This window comes from Vigna umbellata, chromosome 7 (assembly GCF_029865625.1).
Source record: "Vigna umbellata cultivar VRB3 chromosome 7, Vumbellata_1.0, whole genome shotgun sequence".
NCBI lineage: Eukaryota > Viridiplantae > Streptophyta > Magnoliopsida > Fabales > Fabaceae > Vigna > Vigna umbellata.
Genome location: NC_142171.1, coordinates 41,771,155 through 41,786,425, shown reverse-complemented (window position 1 = coordinate 41,786,425; position 15,271 = coordinate 41,771,155). Strand labels below are relative to the sequence as shown.

General features: G+C 30.8%; 1 pseudogene; it reads left to right on the top strand.

Annotated features, from left to right (window-relative positions):
* The first annotated feature begins 474 nt into the window (after window positions 1-474).
* Window positions 475-3,448, top strand: LOC148196010 (receptor-like protein kinase FERONIA pseudogene; annotated as a pseudogene).
* Window positions 3,449-15,271: the final 11,823 nt, after the last annotated feature.

The following is a 15,271-nucleotide window of genomic DNA, read 5'->3' as shown; positions in this document are numbered from 1 at the left end:
CAAATTCCATGATGAAAATAAATTTTATCTAAACAATACATATAAATATAACGTTGTAGACTCTCAAACTTTTATTCATAATATTCATGACTTTTATACTATTTATTTTTCAATTGAATTAATAAAGGCCTTTCCACTTTTTTAATTAAATTGACTATAATATTTTTCAACAAAAAATCCATGCCTCCCACGCGTTAACATCTACTTTCAATATTTGAAAATACAGATTGAGTTGCAATCGCCAAAAGGCCGAAAAATTACTTCCTCATTTTTATTAACCACAGATCTTGAAATGTGAAAAATATGATTGTTTGTATCATAATTGTTCTGATTGCTAAGTACCCTAACTAAGGTTATAACAAATTATCCATTTTTAATTATTTAATCAAATTTTATATTAAAAAATATGTCGGTATAACATACTCCAATTAAGAACAATAACTTCACAGCTTATGAAAGGGACTTTGATGTCCTTGCAGAATACGTTCACTTCTGTATTGTCTATTGCAAAATGCCAACATTGAAACTGTCCGCGTGGACTAGTAAACACAACAGTAATAAAGAAGTGGCTTGGAGTCAGCTAAACTATCAGTCAACTCGTATCCATCAATGCATGACACCAAATATTCAGGCCATTTCCACCTTACATTTTACCACAATTTCTAAATCTCATAATGGATAAATTTTGTGGATAGCACCAAGTATAATAAGGGTGTTTTCAATAGTGTTTTGTTTGAATTGAAATTGAAATATTATATTGATAATCAAAGGCTAAATCTATCTTCAGTTTTCAAGGGTGGTTGGGTGTCTCCAGCTAGAAGCATTGTTGAGCTTTCAATACAAAAAAGTTAGACCACGCAACAAAATTAGGACTTTGCATTCATAATTTTACATATGAACTCATAATCTATGCCTTCACACCATATTCCTGAGTCACCATGATGGAATCCCACATGATAGAGTCAAGTAGGAATAGCATCAATAGCTGTGTACTACTACACCTCTTTTTGTTGGTAACATTCATCCATTTAATCTCTTGTTATCCAATTAATGTCCCTGATAAAATCCTCCTAAACTGTGGTACTTCTGAAGCATCATCATTCAATGGAGAAATTTGGGTAGGAGATGGTGTATCTAGTTTCTTGCCTCCACAGTATGGCAACAGCTCTTCCACACTCTTGCTCTCAAACATGAAAGACTCTCTAGTACCAAAAGTTCCATACTCAACAGCAAGAATAACTCATTCTCCATTGACCTACTCCTTTCCTTCCTCCCCTGGCCTTAAATTCATTCGTCTTTACTTTCTCTCATCTTTATATCTGATGATGATCCCCTCTGACAAGGCTTATTTCTCTGTAAAAGCTGGGCCTTACACTCTTGTAAGTGATTTCAATCCATCAGATTTTGCAGAAGAGCTAAACTCGAAGTTTTTCACCAAGGATTTCTTACTAAATGTTAGGGAAGACAAACTGACCATTACACTTACTCCATCTCCTTTAATTTCCAAAGCATTTGCTTTTGTAAATGGCATTGAGATATTCCCGGTGCCCAAAAGTATATACTTTCCGTTTTCCAAGGTTCCTGTTCCTTACCTTGGGCACCAGCAAATTTTGTTGACTAATGATGAATATGCTCTAGAGACGCTTTACAGAGTTGGCATTTGTGGTGGAGAAAATGCTTTTGGAATGTGGTCAGATGATTCTAGATACATATCTCGTTCACACATTGGAGGTGTCCTCAATATAAAGTCTGTTACTGTTAGCTTGAATTACACCACTTTATCTTCAAAGGATTACAATTATTCAGCACCGGAGGAGATATATTGGACTGCCAGGACAATGGGTAGTGATGGAGATGCTAACATGAAGTACAATTTAACATGGTCTTTCCCTGTTGATTCTGGATTCAAGTACCTCGTTAGGCTTCATTTCTGTGAGATATCTATTGGGGTAACGAAGCCCAATCAAAGGGTGTTCAAAGTGTACATAAACAACCAAACAGCAGAGGAGAGGATGGACGTAGTTGCTTCTGCCGGAGCACCATTTACTCCTTTGCACAAGGACTATGTTGTTATGGTTCCTACGGAAACTGGGAGGAGGAAAGATTTGTGGATCTCGCTTCAACCAAACTTGGAGTCAAAACCAAAATATGCCGATGCCATACTGAATGGAATGGAGATCATGAAGATAAGTGATAGTAATCATAGTCTTGCAGCAATGTTCCAGTTGAGAAGCGAACAAAGAAAGAAGAAAGGTCAACATGTCATCATTGTGGTTGCTGCTACTTTAGGTACTATCTTCGGACTGCTCTTCACACTCTTCATTAACATCCACAGAGCAGGGAAAAAATTGAAGTGGAGAACTTCTAATATACTTCCATCAAATTCTAGTAGAAGTCACAAAAACATTCAACCCACAGTAACCTCAGGTCTTTGCCATCAATTCACACTTGAAGAAATCAGCATAGCTACAAGCAACTTCAGTGAAGATCTAGTCATCGGGGAGGGAGGCTTCGGAAAGGTGTACAAAGGCATCATGCATCATGATGGAGTTACTGATGTTGCAGTAAAGCGCTCTAATCGTAGATCTGGTCAAGGATATAAAGAGTTTCAAACTGAGATCAATTTTTTCTCATTCTGTCACATGAATCTAGTGTCACTGCTGGGATACTGCCAAGAGGGAAATGAACTGATACTTGTGTATGAATACATGGCTGAGGGTCCTCTGTCTGACCACTTATACAAGAAAAGAAAACAGCCACTGTCTTGGATTCAAAGAATAAAGATCTGTATTGGTGCAGCTCGAGGACTACATTACCTCCACACTAGCACAAGGCACCCAGTGATTCACCGTGATGTGAAGTCAGCCAACATATTATTGGATGAGAATTGGGTAGCCAAGATTGCAGATTTTGGGTTGTGTAGAACAGTTCCCTCACTTTACCACTCACATGTAAGCACGGAGGTTAAAGGTACTTTAGGATATTTAGACCCTGAGTACTATAAGAGAAGAAAACTGACTCAAAAATCTGATGTGTATTCATTTGGAGTGGTTTTGTTTGAGGTGTTGTGTGGAAGAGCAGCTGTGAATCCTGTGGCAGTGGAAGAGGAAAATGAGAAAGTTGGATTGGCTACATGGGCCGTGCACTGTTACAAGTGTGGAAGCATCGATGAATTAGTTGATCCTCATTTAGCAGGGAATGTTAGGCCAGAATGCCTGAGGGCGTTTGTGGACTTAGGCATCCACTGCTTGGCTGATAGAACTGCAGATAGGCCAACTATGGGAGAGGTCCTCAATACTTTAGAGAGGATCCTTTACTTGCAGGATAGTTTAGAGGAACAAGAACCTCATACAATTTCTACAATAGCTTGTGATTAGTGTGTAACCTACTTGCAAATACTTTATTACTAATTGTGATTAAATTATATGATCAATAACTTCAAATATTACATTTTCTGTTTATCTTTATGTCATATGAATGCAAAATGGACCAACTTATACCTAAAATCACTTCATCGTCCACTTCTTCTCCCGTGTTCCTCTGCACAGCGCCGCTGCACCCACTCCATCACCTGCACCTCCATTTCGTCCATCAATGGTGATAAATCAAACAAAATTTCATTGTTGCCATCAAATATCTAATACATGAAGACCATAAAGGGATCCCACCAATGAAGAACGTAAGTCATTCCATGAGAAGGACTCAATTTCAAGCAAATTGGCTTCCAAATACTTAAAGATAAGACACCAAAACTCACCTTCGTAACCAAAGAAGGACTCCTTTACAGTGGTAAGGTTAGAAGCAGTCCAGCAAGGATACTTTCCCAAACAGCGTATTCTTTGAATCCAAAAAAATATTTTAACTAATATCCAACTTAGAATATACTTTTTTTTTATATACTTATTGAATGTTTTAGAATATTGTTTTTGAAATATTTTCTGTAATAATTTGGAAAATTATTTGTATATTTTAGATTTATTTTTTGATCAGGAAATATGACTTAGAATACTTAATTCAAAAAATATTTTTATGAGATTACAAGTTTTATGTGCTGCAAGAAGAAAAACATGAAGGTGCAGGAAGAAAAACCATTAATGTCATCCATACATACCCTTTCAAAACATGAGTGTTTCATCCTACACCTCCAAAGTTTCATCCTGCACCTCCAAAAATTCCACTTTTAACCTTCTGACATCTCATCATCATTCTACACCTCCAACTTTTTCAAAACTTTATTTCTAACTTTAATAAATATTTTTCCATTTCTTTTCTTTTTTATTAAAAACAATCTTCATTACCTTAATAATAATTTAATTTAATTTATTTTAAAATTTAAATATTATTTTAAATAATTTTGTATTTTAAAAATTATTAAAATATAATTTATATTATAATAATAGTTATATTAAAAACATAAAAATAAAATAATAATAATAATAATAAATAATAATAAAATTAAATTTGATTTAATATATTCAAATATATTAAATTATAATAAAATATTAAAATAAATTAAATAATTATTAAATTTTAAATAAAAATGAAAATTTTAAAAAGCTTATTTATATATTAAAATCTATAAAATATGTTAATACTTTGCTTTTTATTTAAAATTTAATAAATATTAAACTTAAATAAAAATTATAATATGTATTTATTATATTTATATATTTTAATAATTAATAAAATATAATTTATATTTTTAAAATAGTTTTATTAAGAAAATTGAAAAATAATAACTAAAATAAGAATAAAAATAAAATAAAAATAATACTTAAAATCATATTTAATATATTTAAATTTTAAAAAACCAAAAATTTTGAAAAATTTGTTAATCGGATATCGATATCCGATAAGTTATAAATCGGATATCCATATCCGATAAAGAATGATTTTTAAAATTTTATTTTATATATAAATTTTAATAATTATTTAATTTAATTTAATATTTTAATATAATTTAGTATATTTAAATATTTTATTTAATATAATTTTATTTGTTATTTGATAAATAACTGTTTTAAAATTTTGTTTATTATTTAAATTTTAATAATTATTTAATTTAATTTAATATTTTAATATAATTTAATATATTTGAATATATTAAATATTTTATTTAATATAATTTACTTTTTTGTTATTCTTTTTATTTTCAATTATTTTATTTTTTATTTTTAATATAATTATTATTATAACATAAATCATATTTTAATAATTATTAAAATATAAAATTATATTAAATAATATTTGAATTTTAAATTTAGTTATTATTAAGGTGATATAGAGTCTTTTTAATAAGAAAAAGAAGAAAATAAAAATATATTTATTAAAATTAAAAATAAAATTTTCTATAAAGTTAAAGGTGTAGGATAATAATGATATGTCAGAAGGTTAAAAGTGTAATTTTTGGAGGTGCAGGATGAAATCTTGGAGGTGTAGGATGAAACACTCTCAAAACATTAGTCACAATTTGACCCACTCAGGAATTAATCTTGACCCACGAGTCAGGGAAAAGTATCCGATAAGAAAAAACTTATAGGTCAAATTTGTCCAAGTGTCGTTATGTCCTACAAAAGTCTTGAACTCTCGGAAATAGATTCTTAAACCATAATGGACCATTGTTGTTTTAGATGCATGAGCAAGATCTTCATGGAAATCAGAAATAGCTCAAGCTATAATGAGATCATGCTTATAATGATTTCTTGAAGGCTTATCTTGTTTGGATAAGATAATGTCAAAGCTATTGTAATTTCATTTTTTTCAATTTGTAATTTCATTTTTTTCAACGAGAACAATTTTTTATTCAACAAATTAAAGATTAATTGGTTATAAACATGTAGTGATAACTGACGTAAAACAATATTTTATCATTGTTCAGTGCCAACCATTCACAAAAATGGTTGCTCAACAATGAATGTTAGAAGTAAATGGTATGGAGCACAACTACAACTGCTTGCAGACTTGCACAGTCAAGCTACACTCAGCGTCACACCGCACAGCTCAACGTCATATCAAAAATCAATAACTTCAACATTGTGATTTAGGGAATCATAGGCCTATAAAGATTATCAAATTGGTATTCCTGACTTAGTGCATGGTTCAAAAATAGGTTTAGGTGTTAGAGTGAATACCAAATTGCTCAATTGACCATATTTTGAGTCCCTTAACTCAACACCAAATCAACCAAATACAAACAACATAAAACAATCAACACAATAGAATTTCTACATGTCAAACTCCCAATTTTAGACCAAAACAAACATGCAACACATTATCAAAGCATCAACAACATTAAAACGTGGTAGTTAGCCTTAGAAGATCAAACTGCTCTAATGAACCTAGAATGACTCCAACCGCTTAAGGAACTCTATCTACTCCTACAAATCACAAAAACATGATCAAGACATATCGTTAAGACCACTGATCAGCAAAGAGTCCTTTAGAAGACTTAGATGACACATGCAATAGATAATTGTTCACATGCGTGGAGAAACACACTGACTAAAGAAAATAATAGAAACTAACTTACTTTTTTGCAGAAACTGATTGCGCAGACTTGAAGATCTTACCTTTGTGGTCATTTAGGTGGTATTTGATTTTAAAACAGATGAACTAGATGTTAGAAAAATAAAAGAGATGGTAAAGATCTCTTAAAGAACATGTTTTATAGAGAGATGATATGATTTTAGATAATGAGACTGGTTAACTGAAATTATATTCATACTTTGAAATTTTAATATTAAAATAAACGAGTCTTATTATTTAGAAGATACTATAACTCTTAATATACTATTTTCTAAGTTCTTACATTTGCATGTAAATTTGCCATCATACTTATAATACAACTTTTAGTATCTTCACTTAAATCACAACAAAAAAAATGTAAAAAAAAATACAAACAACAACAAAATGAGTGTTACGAGGCTTAGTAAGAGATGAGAAAATTATACAATAACCAAAAGATCATATTTGATTTGATATATGATGTAACACCCCAATTTTGGATGTCAAAAATAAGTTATAAAATCCTTCTCTCTTGCGGAAACTAAAAATTTAAAACCTTTTTAAACTGCAATCGTATTCATTTAATCTGAATTCGATTAAACCATAGCCAAAATTTGAAACCTTCAAATGAAGTCACGAAAATTTTACATTATTAAATAAAAAATTGTTCAATACCCATAAGTTCCCCAACTACTCACTAATCCTTGCCGCTTTATTCATCAATTGTTACATCTGTAGAAACTTTACTTGCTTATTAAGTACACTCCTTTGTGATCCTAACAAGGCTTTAAGGTTAGAGCTACCTAAAGTGAATTTTGACAATGTGTTCATTAGGTATTTGATTCTCTCTAATTGTATTGGACAGTTTGTACATTCTTAAACTTTCACCTCACTCACTTTTATAGTTTGCCTAGGTGAATTCTTCAAACTTTCCAATTCAAATTTTAGGCTTTCATTCTCTTTGTGTATCATTTAAGCACCCCCTTCTCACCTTTAAGCCTATTTACTTGGTACTACATTTTCATAGCTTCACCATGTAATTCTTGAAAGGCATCAAGTAGTTGGTAATACCTGTCTTCAATGGATTCATCTTCAAAGCTACAACCACTGCTTTCAAAACAAATTAAACCTGTCATCAAACAAAGATTTATTTCCTCTTCAAGGCTCTCATCTAAATTGTGACATCCGGGCACTAATGAGGGTAAGGAGTGATCGTCGGTGCAAGAGGCACGAAGTGTAAGGGGCTGACAAGGAGCGGCTCCTTGCAGGCTTCTAGTGGAAGGGGCACATGGACGAATTGAACATACACCGAAATGAAAGGGATCTAGAGACTGTATAGGTATGAGACTATACAGTTAAAGGATATCTTAAGGGGATTGATTTGGCTACTCATATCACCAAATGCATTTGCTTTTTGGTAGCCTAACCCATAAGAACTTCATGGTTAAGCATGCTTAGCCTGAAGTAATTTAGGGATGGATGACATTCTGGGAAGTTTTCCTGGAAAGTGTGCGAGTGAGGACAAAGCCTGGAGTAATTTAGGGATGGTGACCTTCTAGGAAGTTTTCCTGGAAAGTGTGCGAGTGAGGACAAGTAATTTAGGGATGGGTGACCTTCTGGGAAGTTTTCCTGGAAAGTGTGCGAGTGAGGACAAAATACATTGGAAAGCCTCATGGTGATGTGTGGGGGCAGTTAATATTTGTCTTGACTACTTTTATCCTCCAGCTTTTACTTCATTTTTATAATTAGACAGTTAGGCTTAATGTGTCCAACTTTACCACATTCATAACATGTAGGAGCAACAATGACTTTTCCTTTCCTCCTATTTGTCCTTGTATTACTTGCAAAATCATAATTGGTTTTGTTTTTGAACTTCATGAATTTAGATAACTTTTTTACCATAAAATTCATTGCTTCATCATATGATATTTTAGTTTCAGAATCATCTTCTTCAACATGTCTTCTTGAGCCTGTTTTGCTTGTTGTCTTGAGAGCAGTTGTATGTTTTTTCTCTCCTTCTTCCTCTTCTTTCAATCTCCCAAGTTCAAGCTCATGTTCTTTCAATTTTTCAAATAAAGTTGTCATGTTCATTGTAGTCAGATCTCTTGATTCAAATATAACAGTGACCTTTGGCTGCCAGCTTCTATTCAAGCTCTTCAAATCGTGATATTTATCTCTTCTTTATCAAATGTCTTCCCAAAAGCAAGAAGATGGTTAACAATATGGATGAACCTCTTTTGTACATGATATATATTCTCACCACTTTTCATCATGAACATTCCGTACTCTTGGATCAAAGAATTCTTCCTTGCTCTCTTCATTTCATTTGTGCCTTCATGAGTCACCTCCAAAACATCTCATATTTCCTTAGTCGTTGCACATATGAAAAATCTATAAAACTCATCAATAAGTGTAGAAAAAAAATGTTTTTGGCTCTAAATCATAATGAACTCTTTTATTTTCATCAACATTCCATTCAAAAAATTTTAACCTTGGTTTTTCATTCCACTACACATCCCAAATTTGTAAAAATAAGAATAAAATATAACATTTACTCTTTTCCAAGTTATTTTCCAATACATCAATATTTGTCCTAATAATTTTGTAACGTAGGAATCACATAAAGATTTTTATTTAATTTTTTATCACATTATTTTGTTTCAATTTTTTTTTATAATAATCCGATAGTTTTTCATCTCTGTCTAAAATAGTATAATTCAAAGAACATATTTTTTACTAAGTCAAAATTAATATCATCCTTGTAATTTAAACCGAACTACCAATCAATCACTTACTCTACTCTGTCCAATTATTTTTAATTTATTGATAACTCCTTCGGGAATGTCACCAATAGTTTTATGACAATCTTGCATAATTGTAAAAATCAAATTAAAAAAGAAAAAACAAAGAAATTTCCTAAGTTTCTATCCGATGTTGTCTTTTCTTCGTGCCTTCCTCCTCCTTATCTGGATAAATTCGTTGAAATTTTAATTTATAAGCTTTACAACTTGAATTATTTACTTTGCAGAAACACAAGTCAGCTTTATTTCCTGAGTAATAATATTTGCAAATCATATTTCCATTTCACAATTTGCTTAATTTTAAAAACTGATCTTTCATTTAAAATAGCGAGATGAGAAGTTACAGTTTCCAATTTGTTCAATTTATAATTATTAAATGACACTTCTTTTTATTTCCAACAATTTATAACTTTCAACTTTTATCTCATGAAGATGCTCTTAATTTTAATTTTAATTTTTTTACGTTTTACCAACTTTCATTGGTCAAATGTTCCCGTGAGAATCTTGGTATTAGCATTAGAGTATCCCTTCAATCTTCTATATTTTCAAGTTTGAATAGTGTCAAAACAAAAGATAAAATGTTCAACATCTCACTAGTTCCAAGCTTGTATTGGAAAATGTTTTAACAGTTTGATTTACATGGTTCTGCTTTATGGAGTGGTATTCCTAGTCAAACTTTATGTGGTATTCTAAGTATAATAGGAAACCTAAGATATCTCAAAGAGTCAAATATTCAAAGCACTGTGAATTTTACAACTCTCAATATGGTTGCTTCTTACATTTATATTAAGATGGGTCTTCTGCACTACTTTTCAACAAGATAGGAACACTTTCCAACCTTTATCCATTGTTCTCTCTCACAACTTCTTAGCTGGGGCGAATTTTTCACTTTCCAGTTCTAAGAATTACATTTGATTATATGAAAAAACAATTATTTGATATTTCATATATATATATATATATATATATATATATATATATATATATATATATATATGTTTTATGTTGATATTTAATATTGGAAGTAATCAAAATTATATTAATAGTAATGTTTAAACAACTACAAATATAAATAATTAAGTGATAAATAATGATATCAAAGCAATAACTAATGTCTTTAAAATTAATTTATGTGATCGTTCATATTGAATAAAAGGAAAAGAAAATGATGCAGAAGGAAGGAAGAAAAGAAAGAAAAACACAATATTGTTATGTACTATTTACAAGATTATATATATATATATATATATATATATATATATATATATAACTAATTTGATAACTAATTCTCAATTAAAAAAATCAATTACTAAAAAAAGACTATTATTAGAAAACGATATATTGTGTCTAAATGATTAAAAAATATAGTAATTATTAGTTATTGAATGAGTACTGATTTTTTTTTAATTTAATGATTGATTATCAAAGTTTTAGTTATTCAAATTGGTTACTATGTCAATTATGGATACATAAAATATATAATATATGATTAATCTATTACAGTCATATATATATATATATATATATATATATATATATATATATATATATATATATATATATATATATATATATATATATATATATATATATATATATATATATATATATCAGAGAATAAAAGTGGGAACAAAATTTAGTATGGGTAAACCTCAATCTTTATTATTCAACTCAACAGTAAATGATTGTGTGTTGTTCAATTTATACAGCAAAGTAAAAACAACAGATTATTCTAGAAAAATTGAATAACCATCCTAACAAACTAAAAAATAAAGCATATAATATACGGTGGGGTAAAGAGAATATTGCCAGCTGTGGAGTAAAACAGAAAACGTCTCTTTCTCATACCTTCCCTCAATATGGGTGGTGAATATTCAACAAGTCCATCTTGAATAAATTAATATTGAAAGATCTAGGATAAAGTGGTTCAGTGAACATGTCTATCAATTGATGCTTTGAAGGATAAGAAAAAATAATGAGTCCATCAAGAACCTTAACAGAAATGAAATGATAATCCACTTTAATATGTTTGGTGCATTCATGAAAGGATGAATTCTTAGCCAATTGAATGACATATTGATTATCATAAAATGTAAGGAAAGGAAGAGGTATTTGAAGATATAAGTCTCAACAATGTACTTTAGCCATTGTAATTCACAAACAACATAGGCTAAAGTTTTATATTCAGCTTCACTAGAGCCTCTAGAAATGGTGGATTGTTTCTTCGATTTCTAGGAGATAAGACAATTACCATAGAATACGCAATAACCAATTGTGGATTTTCTAGAGATACAACAAGTATCCCAATCTGAATCAGAAAACACCTGAAGTTTGTGAGGATTTGTGGAAGGATAGAAAAGGCCTAAACCAGGGCATCCTTTGAGATATTTCAAGATTTTGAATACAACACTGAGATGAGAGGATCTTGGTTTAGACATAAATTGACTAACTTGTTGGACATCAAAAGAAATATCAGGATGGGTATTTGTAAGATACTGCAATTTTCCAATTAATCTCCTATAGGAAGTAGGATCTGGAAGAAGATCACCATCATCATCTTTGAGCTTATCATTAGGGTTCGAAGGAGAGTGGGCAGGCTTGCATCCAGTGAGATCAAATTCAGAAAGAATTTCTAAGCAATATTTTCGTTGATTCAAAATAATGCCCTGTCGTGACCTAGCAACTTCAAAACCAAGAAAATATTTGAGGTTGCCCAAGTCTTTGATTCTGATTTCTGATTTAAAAACTGCTTAACATCAATAATATCATCTATGTTATCACCAATGAGCATTATATCATCAACATAGACCAGCAGAGTTGTAAAAGAAGTAGCAGAGTTGCACATGAGTAATCAGCAGGGCTCTGAGAAAAACCACAGAAAATTAAAGCAGATGTAAGCTTAGAATTCCATTGGCGAGAAGCTTATTTGAGTCCATAGAGAGACTTGTGCAGTTTGCAAACCAAATTAGGTTCTAGGAGGATCAAACATGGAGGAGGTTTCATATAAACTTCTTCATCTAAATCACCATGCAAGAAAGCGTTATCAACGTCAAGCTGGTGTAAGAACCATTTGCGAAACGATAATGGAGAGAAGAAATCTAATTGTTGGACAACTAGTGAAAATGTTTCAAAGAAATTCATGCCTTCGGTTTGTGTGAATCCTTTGGCAACAAGGTGTGCCTTATATCTTTTTATAGACCCAGCTACATTCAATTTAGTCTTGTAGACCCATTTGCAACTAACAACCCTTTTCTTTGGTGGCAATCAAACCAATGACCAAGTTTGATTCCTCTCAAGAGCCTGAATCTCCGCAAGCATGGCCTACTGCCAATGATCATGTTGACAAGCCTCTTTGAAAGAGGTAGGCTCAATGATGGTAGATAAAGACATGCAAAAAGCAGTGTGAGAGTCAGAACAATTGGAATAAGACAAGTATGACTGTAAAGAATAACGAGTGCAATAGGAATATTAACAAAAGAAAGATGTGAACAATCATAGTCAGACAAATAAGCAGGTGGTTTCCTAAGTTTAGTTGAAAGTCTAACACATGTGGTGGATACCCTTTCACTTGATAAGGTTAATCCCTTACTCTCATAAGAACTACATTGTTCTTTAGACAAAGATCTCCTATTACTCTCACATCCTAATTCATCATTCTCTATTTGAGTACAAACGATTAGTAAAGTCTCAAGATAACCTCCATTTTATGTCTCTACTTTAATGCATACCCTAAGAAACACACATCAAAAGGATTTTCTCCCTGAAATTCCCTATATCATCCATCCTTTCATTTATCATAGTATTCCACTCCAAATTACAAATCCACATCTAATAAACATTATATTTAAGCAAAATGAAGTTGTATGGTATCTTCTAACAACAAAGAATTTTCACCTAACGTCACAAATCCAGAGGCGCCACTGGAGGTTATTGCTCAACCTGGTCAACATGGCTCCCAAAGCGACTTTCTCACCCACCAACCCAAGACTTGTCTCACGAAACTGCCACTAGAGCTCCTAGGATTTAAATCCTGAAAAATGGTGCCCAACAGTAAAAAGTTCCGTCCAACGACAAACCAATCAGAGAACCCCTACATAAGTGGCACTCATCAATCCTGATCAACACTTAGTGGCACCAAGTTAGTGAACTCTCTAACTTTGGTTTCGCTCAGTAAGAAAAACCTTTGCCCAATGATAACTCAATCATTGATCAATCAAAGTAATGCTACTTTACTATAGCAACTTCAGTATTGTCAAGTCAATAGTTAACAAATTAGTTACGAAATAGTCAACCATAAGTCGCCTCTCAACAAACATGAAATTGATTTATAATAAATTAGTTCTTATAAAAACTATACAAAAAAGGTTAATCGAATAAAATAAAAATAATATAAGAAGAAAAGGATAAACAAAATAAGTAAAGATTAATTAACAAAATAGTAAATGAAAGAAAGAAATAAAATTAGAAAAATATAAAAAGAGATAAAAATAATAATAAACAAAATAGGTTGATTCCAATACTTTTCCAAGAGTAAGATTCATCATTGATTACTTAAGGATTATTGTTCAATTAATTATTTTCTTATATTTTCAAATTAACTAATGTAAATTCTCAGTTAATTTGTTCATGTTCTCACTATTAACCAAATTAATCATAACAAATTTAACCAAAGTACATTAATTTAACCAAAGTACATTCTTAGTTAAATATTATTATGTCTAATCATGTTTATTCTTTAACCTCTTATATCAAGTAAAAAGCTAATTAATCAAAGAACATTCTTGATTAATTCTTTTTAAAATTTTCACCTTTAATCAAAGTGCATTCTCAATTATTAGCAAAAATTTGTTCAATCACATGAAAGTTTCTAAATTTAATCAAAGTGGATTCTCAATTAAAATTAAAAACCCTTGGACTCAAATTATTGATATGATATGTAGATTTATCACTAGGCTAACTTTGCTATAATATAAAAATTATTACTTTTACTTGATTAAGAAGTAAAAGACATAAATAAAAATAAATCACATTAATAATCAAAAGAACAAACTAATTATTGAATTCTAACCTCATAATTCATTAAAAATTTTAGCAGAATTAACTCTAGAGACTTAACACTCCATTCAATGTAGAAGTAACATAAAAATAGAAAATGAGAGAGTAGAGAATGTGAAAGATGGTAGAGAGGAGGAAATTAGCACCCCGAAAGGGTTCCTAAACTTCCTTAATGTGTTTTCGTAAGTCATTTTATAATTTTGACTGGATTTTGTTTTAGGCTATTCAGATATTGTAATATTATTTTTGAAAGTTTAATCTCTTCTAAATAATTAAATATTTTCAAGATATATTTGATTATGGTAGATATCTAAAAATATTTAAGGACACATTTGTTGGATTAAAAAGACTTGGAAAATAATATATTTTAATAGGTTTAAATCTTCGGATGGTGTTCGTATTTGTACGAGAATCTCAAGTAGATCCTCATATTTCTAACTGTTTCAATTGAGTTCATATATTTGCAAAATATCTTAATTGAATCCAAATATTTAAACAATTAAGCCAATTAAGCCCTGTCCGTTAAGTTTTTACAGATAGGGTTAAAATATGCTAAAGTGGATATGCTGAGGTAAATATTTTATTAAAAAAATTATGCTGCCAATTATGACATGAAATTTAATAAAATAAAAAAATAAAAAAATTATGCGAGCAGCGTTCAGAAAACCCTAAAAGTTTCATTCATCCTCACCAACCGATCAAGTTCCCAAAGAGTCTCTGTGTCAACAGCCTCAATGTCTAGCTCGATATCATCCGCATCGTGCTTCAAATGCCTGTTACTCCTCCTTATGATCTGCACCACTTGTTCCATTTTCTATTCTGGCAAACTTTGTAATCCTAAATCCAACTTGTTTTTCTCTTCAAGTCTCATCTCCCTGTTGTTGGGATTCTTAGCCTTTGGCTTAGGCTGC